Raw genomic sequence first — 15,306 nt, forward strand, 5'->3', positions numbered from 1 at the left:
TGGGGGTACTGTATAAGGGGTACTACTGGGGTTAAGATGCATATGGATAGGAATGTTCAGCGTGAAAATAAAGGGGCGTGTCATGTTGACACGTCCCATTTTTAAGTGACCACGCCCATTTTTTGCCGCGCGCGCCTTTCCCCCCCCCCTTACACATATCGCTGTGTTAGGGGGGGGGGGGCGCTCCGTTTTCAATTTTGCCCTGGGCTCCAAATACCCTAGTTACTCCACTGAGCCAGTGTCCTTGTCACTAAGGTGGAGGGGGAGACAGGTGACAGGTGCTGGTGGTAAGGATAGTGCAGGGGAAGACACAGCAGCTCTCAGTGACCCTGTACACAGCATATGGGTGAGCAGCCGGTGTCCGTGTCACTAAGGTGGAGGAGGAGACAGGTGCTGGTGGTAAGGATAGTGCAGGGGAAGACAAAGCAGCTCTCAGTGACTTTATACCCAGCATATGGGTGAGCAGCCAGTGTCCATGTCACTAAGGTGGAGGAGGAGACAGGTGACAGGTGCTGGTGGTAATTATAGCACAGGGGAAGACACAACAGCTCTCAGTGACCCTGTACCCAGCATACGGGTGAGCAGCCAGTGTCCGTGTTACTAAGGTGGAGTAGGAGACAGGATACACGTGCTGGTGGTAAGGATAGCACAGGGGAAGACACAGCAGCTCTCAGTGACTCTGAACCAAGCATATGGGTGAGCAGCCAGTGTTCGTGTCACTAAGGTGGAGGAGGAGACAGGTGCTGGTGGTAAGGAGAGTGCAGGGGGAAGATACAACAGCTCTCAGTGACCCTGTACCCAGCATATGGGTGAGCAGCCAGTGTCCGTGTCACTAAGGTGGAGGAGGAAACTGGTGCTGGTGGTAAGGATAGTGCAGGGGAAGACACAGCAGATCTCAGTGACTCTGTACCCAGCATATGGGTGAGCAGCCACTGTCCATGTCACTAAGGTGGAGGAGAAGACAGGTGACAGGTGCTAGGGGTAAGGATAGTGCAGGGGAAGACACAGCAGCTCTCAGTGACCCTGTACCCAGCATATGGGGGAGCAGCCACTGTCCGTGTCACTAAGGTGGAGGAGGAGACAGGTGACAGGTGCTGGTGGTAAGGATAGTGCAGGGGAAGACACAGCAGCTCTCAGTGACCCTGTACCCAGCATATGGGTGAGCAGCCAGTGTCCGTGTCACTATGGTGGAGGAGGAGACAGAAGCTGGTGGTAAGGATAGTGCAGGGGGAAGACACAGCTGCTCTCAGTGACCCTGGACCCATCATATGGGTGAGCAGGCAGTTTCTGTGTCACTAAGGTTGAGGAGGAGACTGGTGACAAGTGCTGGTGGTAAGGATAGCGCAGGGGAAGACACAGCAGCTCTCAGTGACCCTGTACCCAGCATATGGGTGAGCAGCCAGTGTCCGTGTCACTATGGTGGAGGAGGAGACAGAAGCTGGTGGTAAGGATAGTGCAGGGGGAAGACACAGCTGCTCTCAGTGACCCGGGACCCAGCATATGGGTGAGCAGGCAGTTTCTGTGTCACTAAGGTTGAAGAGGAGACTGGTGACAGGTGCTGGTGGTAAGGATAGCGCAGGGGAAGACACAGCAGCTCTCAGTGACTCTGTACCCAGCATATGGGTGAGCAGCCAGTGTCCATGTCACTAAGGTAGAGGAGAAGACAGGTGACAGGTGCTGGTGGTAAGGATAATGCAGGGGAAGACACAGCAGCTCTCAGTGACCTTGTACGCAGCATAGGGATGAGAAGCCAGTTCCGTGTCACTAAGGTGGAGGAGGAGACAGGTGACAGGTGCTGGTGGTAAGGATAGTGCAGGGGAAGACACAGCAACTCTCAGTGACCCTGTAACCAGCATATAGGTGAGCAGCCTGTGTCCGTGTCACTAAGGTGTAGGAGGAGACAGGAGACAGGTGCTGGTGGTAAGGATAGTGCAGGGGGAAGATACAGCAGCTCTCAGTGACCCTGTTCCCAGCATATGGGTGAGCAGCCAGTGTCCGTGTCACTAAGGTGGAGGAGTAGACAGGTGCTGGTGGTAAGGATAGTGCAGGGGAAGACACAGCAGCTCTCAGTGACCCTGTACCCAGCATATGGGTGAGCAGCCTGTGTCCATGCCACTAAGGTGGAGGAGGAGACAGGAGACAGGTTCTAGTGGTAAGGATAGTGCAGGGGAAGACAAAGCAGCACTCAGTGACTTTGTACCCAGCATATGGGTGAGCAGCCCGTGTCCATGTCACTAAGGTGGAGGAGGAGACAGGTGACAGATGCTGGTGGTAAGGATAGCGCAGGGGAAGACACAACAGCTCTCAGTGACCCTGTACCCAGCATATGGGTGAGCAGCCAGTGTCCGTGTCACTAAGGTGGAGGAGAAGACAGATGACAGGTGCTAGTGGTAAGGATAGTGCAGGGGAAGACACAGCAGCTCTCAGTGACCCTGTACCAAGCATATGGGTGAGCAGCCAGTGTCCCTGTCACTAAGGTGGAGGAGGAGACAGGTGCTGGTGGTAAGGATAGTGCAGGGGAAGACACAGCAGCTCTCAGTGACCCTGTACCCAGCATATGGGTGAGCAGCCAGTGTCCGTGTCACCATGGTGGAGGAGGAGACAGATCTGGTGTTAAGGATAGTGCAGGGGGAATATACAACAGCTCTCAGTGACCCTGTACCCAGCATATGGGTGAGCAGCCAGTGTCCGTGTCACTAAGGTGGAGGAGGAGACAGGTTCTGGTGGTAAGGATAGTGCAGGGGAAGACACAGCAGATCTCAGTGACCCTGTACCCAGCATATGGGTGAGCAGGCAGTTTCTGTGTCGCTAAGGTTGAGGAGGAGACTGGTGACAGGTGCTGGTGGTAAGGATAGCGCAGGGGAAGACACAGCAGCTCTCAGTGACTCTGTACCCAGCATATGGGTGAGCAGCCAGTGTCCATGTCACTAAGGTGGAGGAGGAGACAGGTGTTGGTGGTAAGGAGAGTGCAGGGGAAGACACAGCAGCTCTCAGTGACCCTGTACCCAGCATATGGGTGAGCAGCCTGTGTCCATGCCACTAAGGTGGAGGAGGAGACAGGAGACAGGTGCTGGTGGTAAGGATAGTGCAGGGGAAGATAAAGCAGCTCTCAGTGACTTTGTACCCAGCATATGGGTGAGCAGCCAGTGTCCATGTCACTAAGGTGGAGGAGGAGACAGGTGAAAGGTGCTGGTGGTAAGGATAGCGCAGGGGAAGACACAACAGCTCTCAGTGACCCTGTACCCAGCATATGGGTGAGCAGCCAGTGTCCGTGTTACTAAGGTGGAGTAGGAGACAGGAGACACGTGCTGGTGGTAAGGATAGCACAGGGGAAGACACAGCAGCTCTCAGTGACCCTGTACCCAGCATATGGGTGAGCAGCCAGTGTCCGTGTCACTATGGTGGAGGAGGAGACAGAAGCTGGTAGTAAGGATAGTGCAGGGGGAAGACACAGCTGCTCTCAGTGACCCGGGACCCAGCATATGGGTGAGCAGGCAGTTTCTGTGTCACTAAGGTTGAGGAGGAGACTGGTGACAGGTGCTGGTGGTAAGGATAGCGCAGGGGAAGACACAGCAGCTCTCAGTGACTCTGTACCCAGCATATGGGTGAGCAGCCAGTGTCCATGTCACTAAGGTGGAGGAGAAGACAGGTGACAGGTGCTGGTGGTAAGGATAATGCAGGGGAAGACACAGCAGCTCTCAGTGACCCTGTACGCAGCATAGGGATGAGAAGCCAGTTCCGTGTCACTAAGGTGGAGGAGGAGACAGGTGACAGGTGCTGGTGGTAAGGATAGTGCAGGGGAAGACACAGCAGCTCTCAGTGACCCTGTAACCAGCATATAGGTGAGCAGCCTGTGTCCGTGTCACTAAGGTGTAGGAGGAGACAGGAGACAGGTGCTGGTGGTAAGGATAGTGCAGGGGGAAGATACAGCAGCTCTCAGTGACCCTGTTCCCAGCATATGGGTGAGCAGCCAGTGTCCGTGTCACTAAGGTGGAGGAGTAGACAGGTGCTGGTGGTAAGGATAGTGCAGGGGAAGACACAGCAGCTCTCAGTGACCCTGCACCCAGCATATGGGTGAGCAGCCTGTGTCCATGCCACTAAGGTGGAGGAGGAGACAGGAGACAGGTGCTGGTGGTAAGGATAGTGCAGGGGAAGACAAAGCAGCACTCAGTGACTTTGTACCCAGCATATGGGTGAGCAGCCCGTGTCCATGTCACTAAGGTGGAGGAGGAGACAGGTGACAGGTGCTGGTGGTAAGGATAGCGCAGGGGAAGACACAACAGCTCTCAGTGACCCTGTACCCAGCATATGGGTGAGCAGCCAGTGTCCGTGTCACTAAGGTGGAGGAGAAGACAGATGACAGGTGCTAGTGGTAAGGATAGTGCAGGGGAAGACACAGCAGCTCTCAGTGACCCTGTACCAAGCATATGGGTGAGCAGCCAGTGTCCCTGTCACTAAGGTGGAGGAGGAGACAGGTGCTGGTGGTAAGGATAGTGCAGGGGAAGACACAGCAGCTCTCAGTGACCCTGTACCCAGCATATGGGTGAGCAGCCAGTGTCCGTGTCACCATGGTGGAGGAGGAGACAGATCTGGTGGTAAGGATAGTGCAGGGGGAAGATACAACAGCTCTCAGTGACCCTGTACCTAGCATATGGGTGAGCAGCCAGTGTCCGTGTCACTAAGGTGGAGGAGGAGACAAGTTCTGGTGGTAAGGATAGTGCAGGGGAAGACACAGCAGATCTCAGTGACCCTGTACCCAGCATATGGGTGAGCAGGCAGTTTCTGTGTCGCTAAGGTTGAGGAGGAGACTGGTGACAGGTGCTGGTGGTACGGATAGCGCAGGGGAAGACACAGCAGCTCTCAGTGACTCTGTACCCAGCATATGGGTGAGCAGCCAGTGTCCATGTCACTAAGGTGGAGGAGGAGACAGGTGCTGGTGGTAAGGAGAGTGCAGGGGGAAGATACAACAGCTCTCAGTGACCCTGTACCCAGCATATTTGTGAGCAGCCAGTGTCCGTGTCACTAAGGTGGAGGAGAAGACAGGTGACAGGTGCTGGTGGTAAGGATAATGCAGGGGAAGACACAGCAGCTCTCAGTGACTCTTTACCCAGCATATGGGTGAGCAGCCAGTGTCCATGTCCCTAAGGTGGAGGAGACAGGAGACAGGTGCTGGTGGTAAGGATAGTACAGGGGAAGACACAGGAGCTCTCAGTGACCCTGTACCCAGCATATGGGTGAGCAGCCAGTGTCAGTGTCACTAAGGTGGAGGAGTAGACAGTTGACAGGTGCTGGTGGTAAGGATAGTGCAGGGGAAGACACAGCAGCTCTCTGTGACCCTGTACTCAGCATATAGTTGAGCATCCAGTGTCCATGTTACTATGGTGGAGGAGGAGACAGGTGACAGGTGCGGGTGGTAAGATTAGTGCAGGGGAAGACACAGCAGCTCTCAGTGACCCTGTACCCAGCATATGGGTGAGCAGCCAGTGTCCATGTCTCTAAGGTGGAGGAGTAGAAAGGTGACAGGTGCTGGTGGTAAGGATAGTGCAGGGGAAGACACAGCAGCTCTCAGTTACCCTGTACCCAGCATATAGGTGAGCAGCCAGTGTCCATGTCACTAAGGTGGAGGAGGAGACAGGTGACAGGTGCTGGTGGTAAGGATAGAGCAGGGGAAGACACAGCAGCTCTCAGTGACCCTGTACCCAGCATATGGGTGAGCAGCCAGTGTCCATGTCACTAAGGTGGATGAGGAGACTGGTGACAGGTGCTGGTGGTAAGGATAGTGCAGGGGAAGACACAGCAGCTCTCATTGACCCTGTACCCAGCATATGGGTGAGCAGCCAGTGTCCATGTCACTAAGGTGGAGGAGGAGACAGGTGACAGGTGCTGGTGGTAAGGATAGTGCAGGAGAAGACACAGCAGTTCTCAGTGACCCTGAACCCAGCAAATGGGTGAGCAGCCAGTGTCCGTGTCACTAAGGTGGAGGAGGAGACAGGTGACAGGTGCTGGTGGTAAGGATAGTTTAGGGGAAGACACAGCAGCTCTCAGTGACCCTGTACCCAGCATATGGGTGAGCAGCCAGTGTCCATGTCACTAAGGTGGAGGAGGAGACAGGTGACAGGTGCTGGTGGTAAGATTAGTGCAGGGGAAGACACAGCAGCTCTCAGTGACTCTGTACCCAGCATAAGGGTGAGCAGCCAGTGTCCATGACACTAAGGTGGAGGAGGAGACAGGTGTCAGGTGCTGGTGGTAAGGATAGTGCAGGGGAAGACACAGCAGCTCTCAGTGACTCTGTACCCAGCATATGGGTGAGCAGCCAGTGTCCATGTCCCTAAGGTGGAGGAGACAGGTGACAGGTGCTGGTGGTAAGGATAGTGCAGGGGAAGACACAGGAGCTCTCAGTGACCCTGTACCCAGCATATGGGTGAGCAGCCAGTGTCCATGTCACTAAGGTGGCGGAGGAGACAGGTGACAGGTGCTGATGGTAAGGATAGTGCAGCGGAAGACACAGCAGCTCTCAGTGACCCTGTACCCAGCATATGCATGAGCAGCCAGTGTCCGTGTCACTAAGATGGTGGAGAAGACAAGTGACATGTGCTGGTGGTAAGGATAGTGCAGGGAAAGACACAGCAGCTCTCAGTGACCCTGTACCCAGCATATGGGTGAGCAGCCAGTGTCAGTGTCACTAAGGTGGAGGAGTAGACAGGTGACAGGTGCTGGTGGTAAGGATAGTGCAGGGGAAGACACAGCAGCTCTCAGTGACCCTGTACCCAGCATATGGATGAGCAGCCAGTGTCCATATCACTAAGGTGGAGGAGGAGACAGGTGACAGGTGCTGGTGGTAAGGATAGTGCAGGGGAAGACACAGCAGCTCTCAGTGACCCTGTACCCAGCATATGGATGAGCAGCCAGTGTCCTTATCACTAAGGTGGAGGAGGAGACAGGTGACAGGTGCTGGTGGTAAGGATAGTGCAGAGGAAGACACAGCAGCTCTCAGAGACCCTGTACCCAGGATATGGGTGAGCAGCCAGTGTTCGTGTCACTAAGGTGGAGGAGAAGACAGGTGACAGGTGCTGGTGGTAAGGTGCAGGGGAAGACACAGCAGCTCTCAGTGACCCTGTACCCAGCATATGGGTGAGCAGCCAGTGTCCGTGTCACTAAGGTGGAGGAGGAGACAGGTGACAGGTGCTGGTGGTAAGGATAGTGCAGGGGAAGACACAGCAGCTCTCAGTGACTCTGTACACAGCTTATGGGTGAGCAGCCAGTGTCCATGTCACTAAGGTGGAGGAGGAGACAGGTGACAGGTGCTGGTGGTAAGGATAGTGCAGGGGAAGACACAGCAGCTCTCAGTGACTCTTTACCCAGCATATGGGTGAGCAGCCAGTGTCCATGTCCCTAAGGTGGAGGAGACAGGAGACAGGTGCTGGTGGTAAGGATAGTACAGGGGAAGACACAGGAGCTCTCAGTGACCCTGTACCCAGCATATGGGTGAGCAGCCAGTGTCAGTGTCACTAAGGTGGAGGAGTAGACAGTTGACAGGTGCTGGTGGTAAGGATAGTGCAGGGGAAGACACAGCAGCTCTCTGTGACCCTGTACTCAGCATATAGTTGAGCATCCAGTGTCCATGTTACAAAGGTGGAGGAGGAGACAGGTGACAGGTGCGGGTGGTAAGATTAGTGCAGGGGAAGACACAGCAGCTCTCAGTGACCCTGTACCCAGCATATGGATGAGCAGCCAGTGTCCATGTCTCTAAGTGGAGGAGGTGAAAGGTGACAGGTGCTGGTGGTAAGGATAGTGCAGGGGAAGACACAGCAGCTCTCAGTTACCCTGTACCCAGCATATGGGTGAGCAGCCAGTGTCCATGTCACTAAGGTTGAGGAGGAGACAGGTGACAGGTGCTGGTGGTAAGGATAGAGCAGGGGAAGACACAGCAGCTCTCAGTGACCCTGTACCCAGCATATGGGTGAGCAGCCAGTGTCCATGTCACTAAGGTGGATGAGGAGACTGGTGACAGGTGCTGGTGGTAAGGATAGTGCAGGGGAAGACACAGCAGCTCTCATTGACCCTGTACCCAGCATATGGGTGAGCAGCCAGTGTCCATGTCACTAAGGTGGAGGAGGAGACAGGTGACAGGTGCTGGTGGTAAGGATAGTGCGGGAGAAGACACAGCAGTTCTCAGTGACCCTGTACCCAGCAAATGGGTGAGCAGCCAGTGTCCGTGTCACTAAGGTGGAGGAGGAGACAGGTGACAGGTGCTGGTGGTAAGGATAGTTTAGGGGAAGACACAGCAGCTCTCAGTGACCCTGTACCCAGCATATGGGTTAGCAGCCAGTGTCCATGTCACTAAGGTGGAGGAGGAGACAGGTGACAGGTTCTGGTGGTAAGATTAGTGCAGGGGAAGACACAGCAGCTCTCAGTGACTGTACCCAGCATATGGGTGAGCAGCCAGTATCCATGTCACTAAGGTGGAGGAGGAGACAGGTGACAGGTGCTGGTGGTAAGGATAGTTTAGGGGAAGACACAGCAGCTCTCAGTCACCGTGTACCCAGCATATGGGTGAGCAGCCAGTGTCCATGTCACTAAGGTGGAGGAGGAGACAGGTGGCAGGTGCTGGTGGTAAGATTAGTGCAGGGGAAGACACAGCAGCTCTCAGTGACTTTGTACCCAGCATATGGGTGAGCAGCCAGTATCCATGTCACTAAGGTGGAGGAGGAGACAGGTGACAGGTGCTGGTGGTAAGTATAGTGCAGGGGAAGACACAGCAGCTCTCAGTGACCCTGTACCCAGCATATAGGTGAGCAGCCAGTGTCCGTGTCACTAAGGTGGAGGAGGAGACAGGTGACAGGTGCTGGTGGTAAGGATAGTGCAGGGGAAGACACAGCAGCTCTCAGTGACTCTGTACCCAGCATAAGGGTGAGCAGCCAGTGTCCATGACACTAAGGTGGAGGAGGAGACAGGTGTCAGGTGCTGGTGGTAAGGATAGTGCAGGGGAAGACACAGCAGCTCTCAGTGACTCTGTACCCAGCATATGGGTGAGCAGCCAGTGTCCTTGTCCCTAAGGTGGAGGAGACAGGTGACAGGTGCTGGTGGTAAGGATAGTGCAGGGGAAGACACAGGAGCTCTCAGTGACCCTGTACCCAGCATATGGGTGAGCAGCCAGTGTCCATGTCACTAAGGTGGCGGAGGAGACAGGTGACAGGTGCTGATGGTAAGGATAGTGCAGCGGAAGACACAGCAGCTCTCAGTGACCCTGTACCCAGCATATGGATGAGCAGCCAGTGTCCGTGTCACTAAGATGGTGGAGAAGACAGGTGACAGGTGCTGGTGGTAAGGATAGTGCAGGGAAAGACACAGCATCTCTCAGTGACCCTGTACCCAGCATATGGGTGAGCAGCCAGTGTCAGTGTCACTAAGGTGGAGGAGTAGACAGGTGACAGGTGCTGGTGGTAAGGATAGTGCAGGGGAAGACACAGCAGCTCTCAGTGACCCTGTACCCAGCATATGGATGAGCAGCCAGTGTCCATATCACTAAGGTGGAGGAGGAGACAGGTGACAGGTGCTGGTGGTAAGGATAGTGCAGGGGAAGACACAGCAGCTCTCAGTGACCCTGTACCCAGCATATGGATGAGCAGCCAGTGTCCTTATCACTAAGGTGGAGGAGGAGACAGGTGACAGGTGCTGGTGGTAAGGATAGTGCAGAGGAAGACACAGCAGCTCTCAGAGACCCTGTACCCAGGATATGGGTGAGCAGCCAGTGTTCGTGTCACTAAGGTGGAGGAGAAGACAGGTGACAGGTGCTGGTGGTAAGGTGCAGGGGAAGACACAGCAGCTCTCAGTGACCCTGTACACAGCATATGGGTGAGCAGCCAGTGTCCATGTCACTAAGGTGGAGGGGGAGACAGGTGACAGGTGCTGGTGGTAAGATTAGTGCAGGGGAAGACACAGCAGCTCTCATTGACTCTGTACCCAGCATATGGTTGAGCAGTCAGTGTCCGTGTCACTAAGGTGGAGGAGGAGACAGGTGACAGGTGCTGGTGGTAAGGATAGTGCAGGGGAAGACACAGCAGCTCTCAGTGACCCTGTACCCAGCATATAGGTGAGCAGCCAGTGTCCGTGTCACTAAGGTGGAGGAGGAGACAGGTGACAGGTGCTGGTGGTAAGGATAGTGCAGGGGAAGACACAGCAGCTCTCAGTGACTCTGTACACAGCTTAAGGGTGAGCAGCCAGTGTCCATGTCACTAAGGTGGAGGAGGAGACAGCTGTCAGGTGCTGGTGGTAAGGATAGTGCAGGGGAAGACACACCAGCTCTCAGTGACTCTTTACCCAGCATATGGGTGAGCAGCCAGTGTCCATGTCCCTAAGGTGGAGGAGACAGGAGACAGGTGCTGGTGGTAAGGATAGTACAGGGGAAGACACAGGAGCTCTCAGTGACCCTGTACCCAGCATATGGGTGAGCAGCCAGTGTCAGTGTCACTAAGGTGGAGGAGTAGACAGTTGACAGGTGCTGGTGGTAAGGATAGTGCAGGGGAAGACACAGCAGCTCTCTGTGACCCTGTACTCAGCATATAGTTGAGCAACAAGTGTCCATGTTACTAAGGTGGAGGAGGAGACAGGTGACAGGTGCGGGTGGTAAGATTAGTGCAGGGGAAGACACAGCAGCTCTCAGTGACCCTGTACCCAGCATATGGATGAGCTGCCAGTGTCAGTGTCACTAAGGTGGAGGAGTAGAAAGGTGACAGGTGCTGGTGGTAAAGATAGTGCAGGGGAAGACACAGCAGCTCTCAGTTACCCTGTACCCAGCATATGGGTGAGCAGCCAGTGTCCATGTCACTAAGGTGGAGGAGGAGACAGGTGACAGGTGCTGGTGGTAAGTATAGAGCAGGGGAAGACACAGCAGCTCTCAGTGACCCTGTACCCAGCATATGGGTGAGCAGCCAGTGTCCATGTCACTAAGGTGGATGAGGAGACTGGTGACAGGTGCTGGTGGTAAGGATAGTGCAGGGGAAGACACAGCAGCTCTCATTGACCCTGTACCCAGCATATGGGTGAGCAGCCAGTGTCCATGTCACTAAGGTGGAGGAGGAGACAGGTGACAGGTGCTGGTGGTAAGGATAGTGCAGGAGAAGACACAGCAGTTCTTAGTGACCCTGTACCCAGCAAATGGGTGAGCAGCAAGTGTCCATGTCACTAAGGTGGAGGAGGAGACAGGTAACAGGTGCTGGTGGTAAGGATAGTGCAGGGGAAGACACAGCAGCTCTCAGTGACCGTGTACCCAGCATATGGGTGAGCAGCCAGTGTCCGTGTCACTAAGGTGGAGGAGGAGACAGGTGACATGTGCTGGTGGTAAGGATAGTTTAGGGGAAGACACAGCAGCTCTCAGTGACCCTGTACCCAGCATATGGGTGAGCAGCCAGTGTCCATGTCACTAAGGTGGAGGAGGAGACAGGTGACAGGTGCTGTTGGTAAGATTAGTGCAGGGGAAGACACAGCAGCTCTCAGTGACTCTGTACCCAGCATATGGGTGAGCAGCCAGTATCCGTGTCACTAAGGTGGAGGAGGAGACAGGTGACAGGTGCTGGTGGTAAGGATAGTGCAGGGGAAGACACAGCAGCTCTCAGTGACCCTGTACCCAGCATATAGGTGAGCAGCCAGTGTCTGTGTCACTAAGGTGGAGGAGGAGACAGGTGACAGGTGCTGGTGGTAAGGATAGTGCAGGGGAAGACACAGCAGCTCTCAGTGACTCTGTACCCAGCATAAGGGTGAGCAGCCAGTGTCCATGACATTAAGGTGGAGGAGGAGACAGGTGTCAGGTGCTGGTGGTAAGGATAGTGCAGGGGAAGACACAGCATCTCTCAGTGACTCTGTACCCAGCATATGGGTGAGCAGCCAGTGTCCATGTCCCTAAGGTGGAGGAGACAGGAGACAGGTGCTGGTGGTAAGGATAGTACAGGGGAAGACACAGGAGCTCTCAGTGACCCTGTACCCAGCATATGGGTGAGCAGCCAGTGTCAGTGTCACTAAGGTGGAGGAGTAGACAGGTGACAGGTGCTGGTGGTAAGGATAGTGCAGGGGAAGACACAGCAGCTCTCAGTTACCCTATACCCAGCATATGGGTGAGCAGCCAGTGTCCATGTTACTAAGGTGGAGGAGACAGGTGACAGGTGTGGGTGGTAAGATTAGTGCAGGGGAAGACACAGCAGCTCTCAGTGACCCTGTACCCAGTATATGGATGAGCAGCCAGTGTCCATGTCACTAAGGTGGAGGAGGAGACAGGTGACAGGTGCTGGTGGTATGGATAGAGCAGGGGAAGACACAGCAGCTCTCAGTGACCCTGTACCCAGCATATGGGTGAGCAGCCGGTGTCCATGTCACTAAGGTGGAGGAGGAGACAGGTGACAGGTGCTGGTGGTAAGGATAGTGCAGGGGAAGACACAGCAGCTCTCATTGACCCTGTACCCAGCATATGGGTGAGCAGCCAGTGTCCATGTCACTAAGGTGGAGGAGGAGACAGGTGACAGGTGCTGGTGGTAAGGATAGTGCAGGAGAAGACACAGCAGTTCTCAGTGACCCTGTACCCAGCAAATGGGTGAGCAGCCAGTGTCCATGTCACTAAGGTGGAGGAGGAGACATGTAACAGGTGCTGGTGGTAAGGATAGTGCAGGGGAAGACACAGCAGCTCTCAGTGACCGTGTACCCAGCATATGGGTGAGCAGCCAGTGTCCGTGTCACTAAGGTGGAGGAGGAGACAGGTAACAGGTGCTGGTGGTAAGGATATTGCAGGGGAAGACACAGCAGCTCTCATTGACTCTGCACCCAGCGTATGGGTGAGAAGCCAGTGTCCGTGTCACTAAGGTGGAGGAGGAGACAGGTGACAGGTGCTGGTGGTAAGGATAGTGCAGGGGAAGACACAGCAGCTCTCAGTGACTCTGTACACAGCTTAAGGGTGAGCAGTCAGTGTCCATGTCACTAAGGTGGAGGAGGAGACAGCTGTAAGGTGCTGGTGGTAAGGATAGTGCAGGGGAAGACACAGCAGCACTCAGTGACTCTTTACCCAGCATATGGGTGAGCAGCCAGTGTCCATGTCCCTAAGGTGGAGGAGACAGGAGACAGGTGCTGGTGGTAAGGATAGTACAGGGGAAGACACAGCAGCTCTCATTGACCCTGTACCCAGCATATGGGTGAGCAGCCAGTGTCCATGTCACTAAGGTGGAGGAGGAGACAGGTGACAGGTGCTGGTGGTAAGGATAGTGCAGGAGAAGACACAGCAGTTCTTAGTGACCCTGTACCCAGCAAATGGGTGAGCAGCAAGTGTCCATGTCACTAAGGTGGAGGAGGAGACAGGTAACAGGTGCTGGTGGTAAGGATAGTGCAGGGGAAGACACAGCAGCTCTCAGTGACCGTGTACCCAGCATATGGGTGAGCAGCCAGTGTCCGTGTCACTAAGGTGGAGGAGGAGACAGGTGACAGGTGCTGGTGGTAAGGATAGTTTAGGGGAAGACACAGCAGCTCTCAGTGACCCTGTACCCAGCATATGGGTGAGCAGCCAGTGTCCATGTCACTAAGGTGGAGGAGGAGACAGGTGACAGGTGCTGGTGGTAAGGATAGTGCAGGGGAAGACACAGCAGCTCTCAGTGACTCTGTACACAGCTTAAGGGTGAGCAGCCAGTGTCCATGACATTAAGGTGGAGGAGGAGACAGGTGTCAGGTGCTGGTGGTAAGGATAGTGCAGGGGAAGACACAGCATCTCTCAGTGACTCTGTACCCAGCATATGGGTGAGCAGCCAGTGTCCATGTTACTAAGGTGGAGGAGACAGGAGACAGGAGCTGGTGGTAAGGATAGTACAGGGGAAGACACAGGAGCTCTCAGTGACCCTGTACCCAGCATATGGGTGAGCAGCCAGTGTCAGTGTCACTAAGGTGGAGGAGTAGACAGGTGACAGGTGCTGGTGGTAAGGATAGTGCAGGGGAAGACACAGCAGCTCTCAGTTACCCTATACCCAGCATATGGGTGAGCAGCCAGTGTCCATGTTACTAAGGTGGAGGAGACAGGTGACAGGTGCGGGTGGTAAGATTAGTGCAGGGGAAGACACAGCAGCTCTCAGTGACCCTGTACCCAGCATATGGATGAGCAGCCAGTGTCAGTGTCACTAAGGTGGAGGAGTAGAAAGGTGACAGGTTCTGGTGGTAAAGATAGTGCAGTGGAAGACACAGCAGCTCTCAGTTACCCTGTACCCAGCATATGGATGAGCAGCCAGTGTCCATGTCACTAAGGTGGAGGAGGAGACAGGTGACAGGTGCTGGTGGTATGGATAGAGCAGGGGAAGACACAGCAGCTCTCAGTGACCCTGTACCCAGCATATGGGTGAGCAGCCGGTGTCCATGTCACTAAGGTGGAGGAGGAGACAGGTGACAGGTGCTGGTGGTAAGGATAGTGCAGGGGAAGACACAGCAGCTCTCATTGACCCTGTACCCAGCATATGGGTGAGCAGCCAGTGTCCATGTCACTAAGGTGGAGGAGGAGACAGGTGACAGGTGCTGGTGGTAAGGATAGTGCAGGAGAAGACACAGCAGTTCTCAGTGACCCTGTACCCAGCAAATGGGTGAGCAGCCAGTGTCCATGTCACTAAGGTGGAGGAGGAGACAGGTAACAGGTGCTGGTGGTAAGGATAGTGCAGGGGAAGACACAGCAGCTCTCAGTGACCGTGTACCCAGCATATGGGTGAGCAGCCAGTGTCCGTGTCACTAAGGTGGAGGAGGAGACAGGTAACAGGTGCTGGTGGTAAGGATATTGCAGGGGAAGACACAGCAGCTCTCATTGACTCTGCACCCAGCATATGGGTGAGAAGCCAGTGTCCGTGTCACTAAGGTGGAGGAGGAGACAGGTGACAGGTGCTGGTGGTAAGGATAGTGCAGGGGAAGACACAGCAGCTCTCAGTGACTCTGTACACAGCTTAAGGGTGAGCAGCCAGTGTCCATGTCACTAAGGTGGAGGAGGAGACAGCTGAAAGGTGCTGGTGGTAAGGATAGTGCAGGGGAAGACACAGCAGCTCTCAGTGACTCTTTACCCAGCATATGGGTGAGCAGCCAGTGTCCATGTCCCTAAGGTGGAGGAGACAGGAGACAGGTGCTGGTGGTAAGGATAGTACAGGGGAAGACACAGGAGCTCTCAGTGACCCTGTACCCAGCATATGGGTGAGCAGCCAGTGTCAGTGTCACTAAGGTGGAGGAGTAGATAGGTGACAGGTGCTGGTTGTAAGGATAGTGCAGGGGAAGACACAGCAGCTCTCAGTGACCCTGTACTCAGCATAT

This window comes from Taudactylus pleione, unplaced genomic scaffold (assembly GCF_031769625.1).
Source record: "Taudactylus pleione unplaced genomic scaffold, aTauple2 ptg000267l, whole genome shotgun sequence".
Taxonomy (NCBI): Eukaryota; Metazoa; Chordata; class Amphibia; order Anura; family Myobatrachidae; genus Taudactylus; species Taudactylus pleione.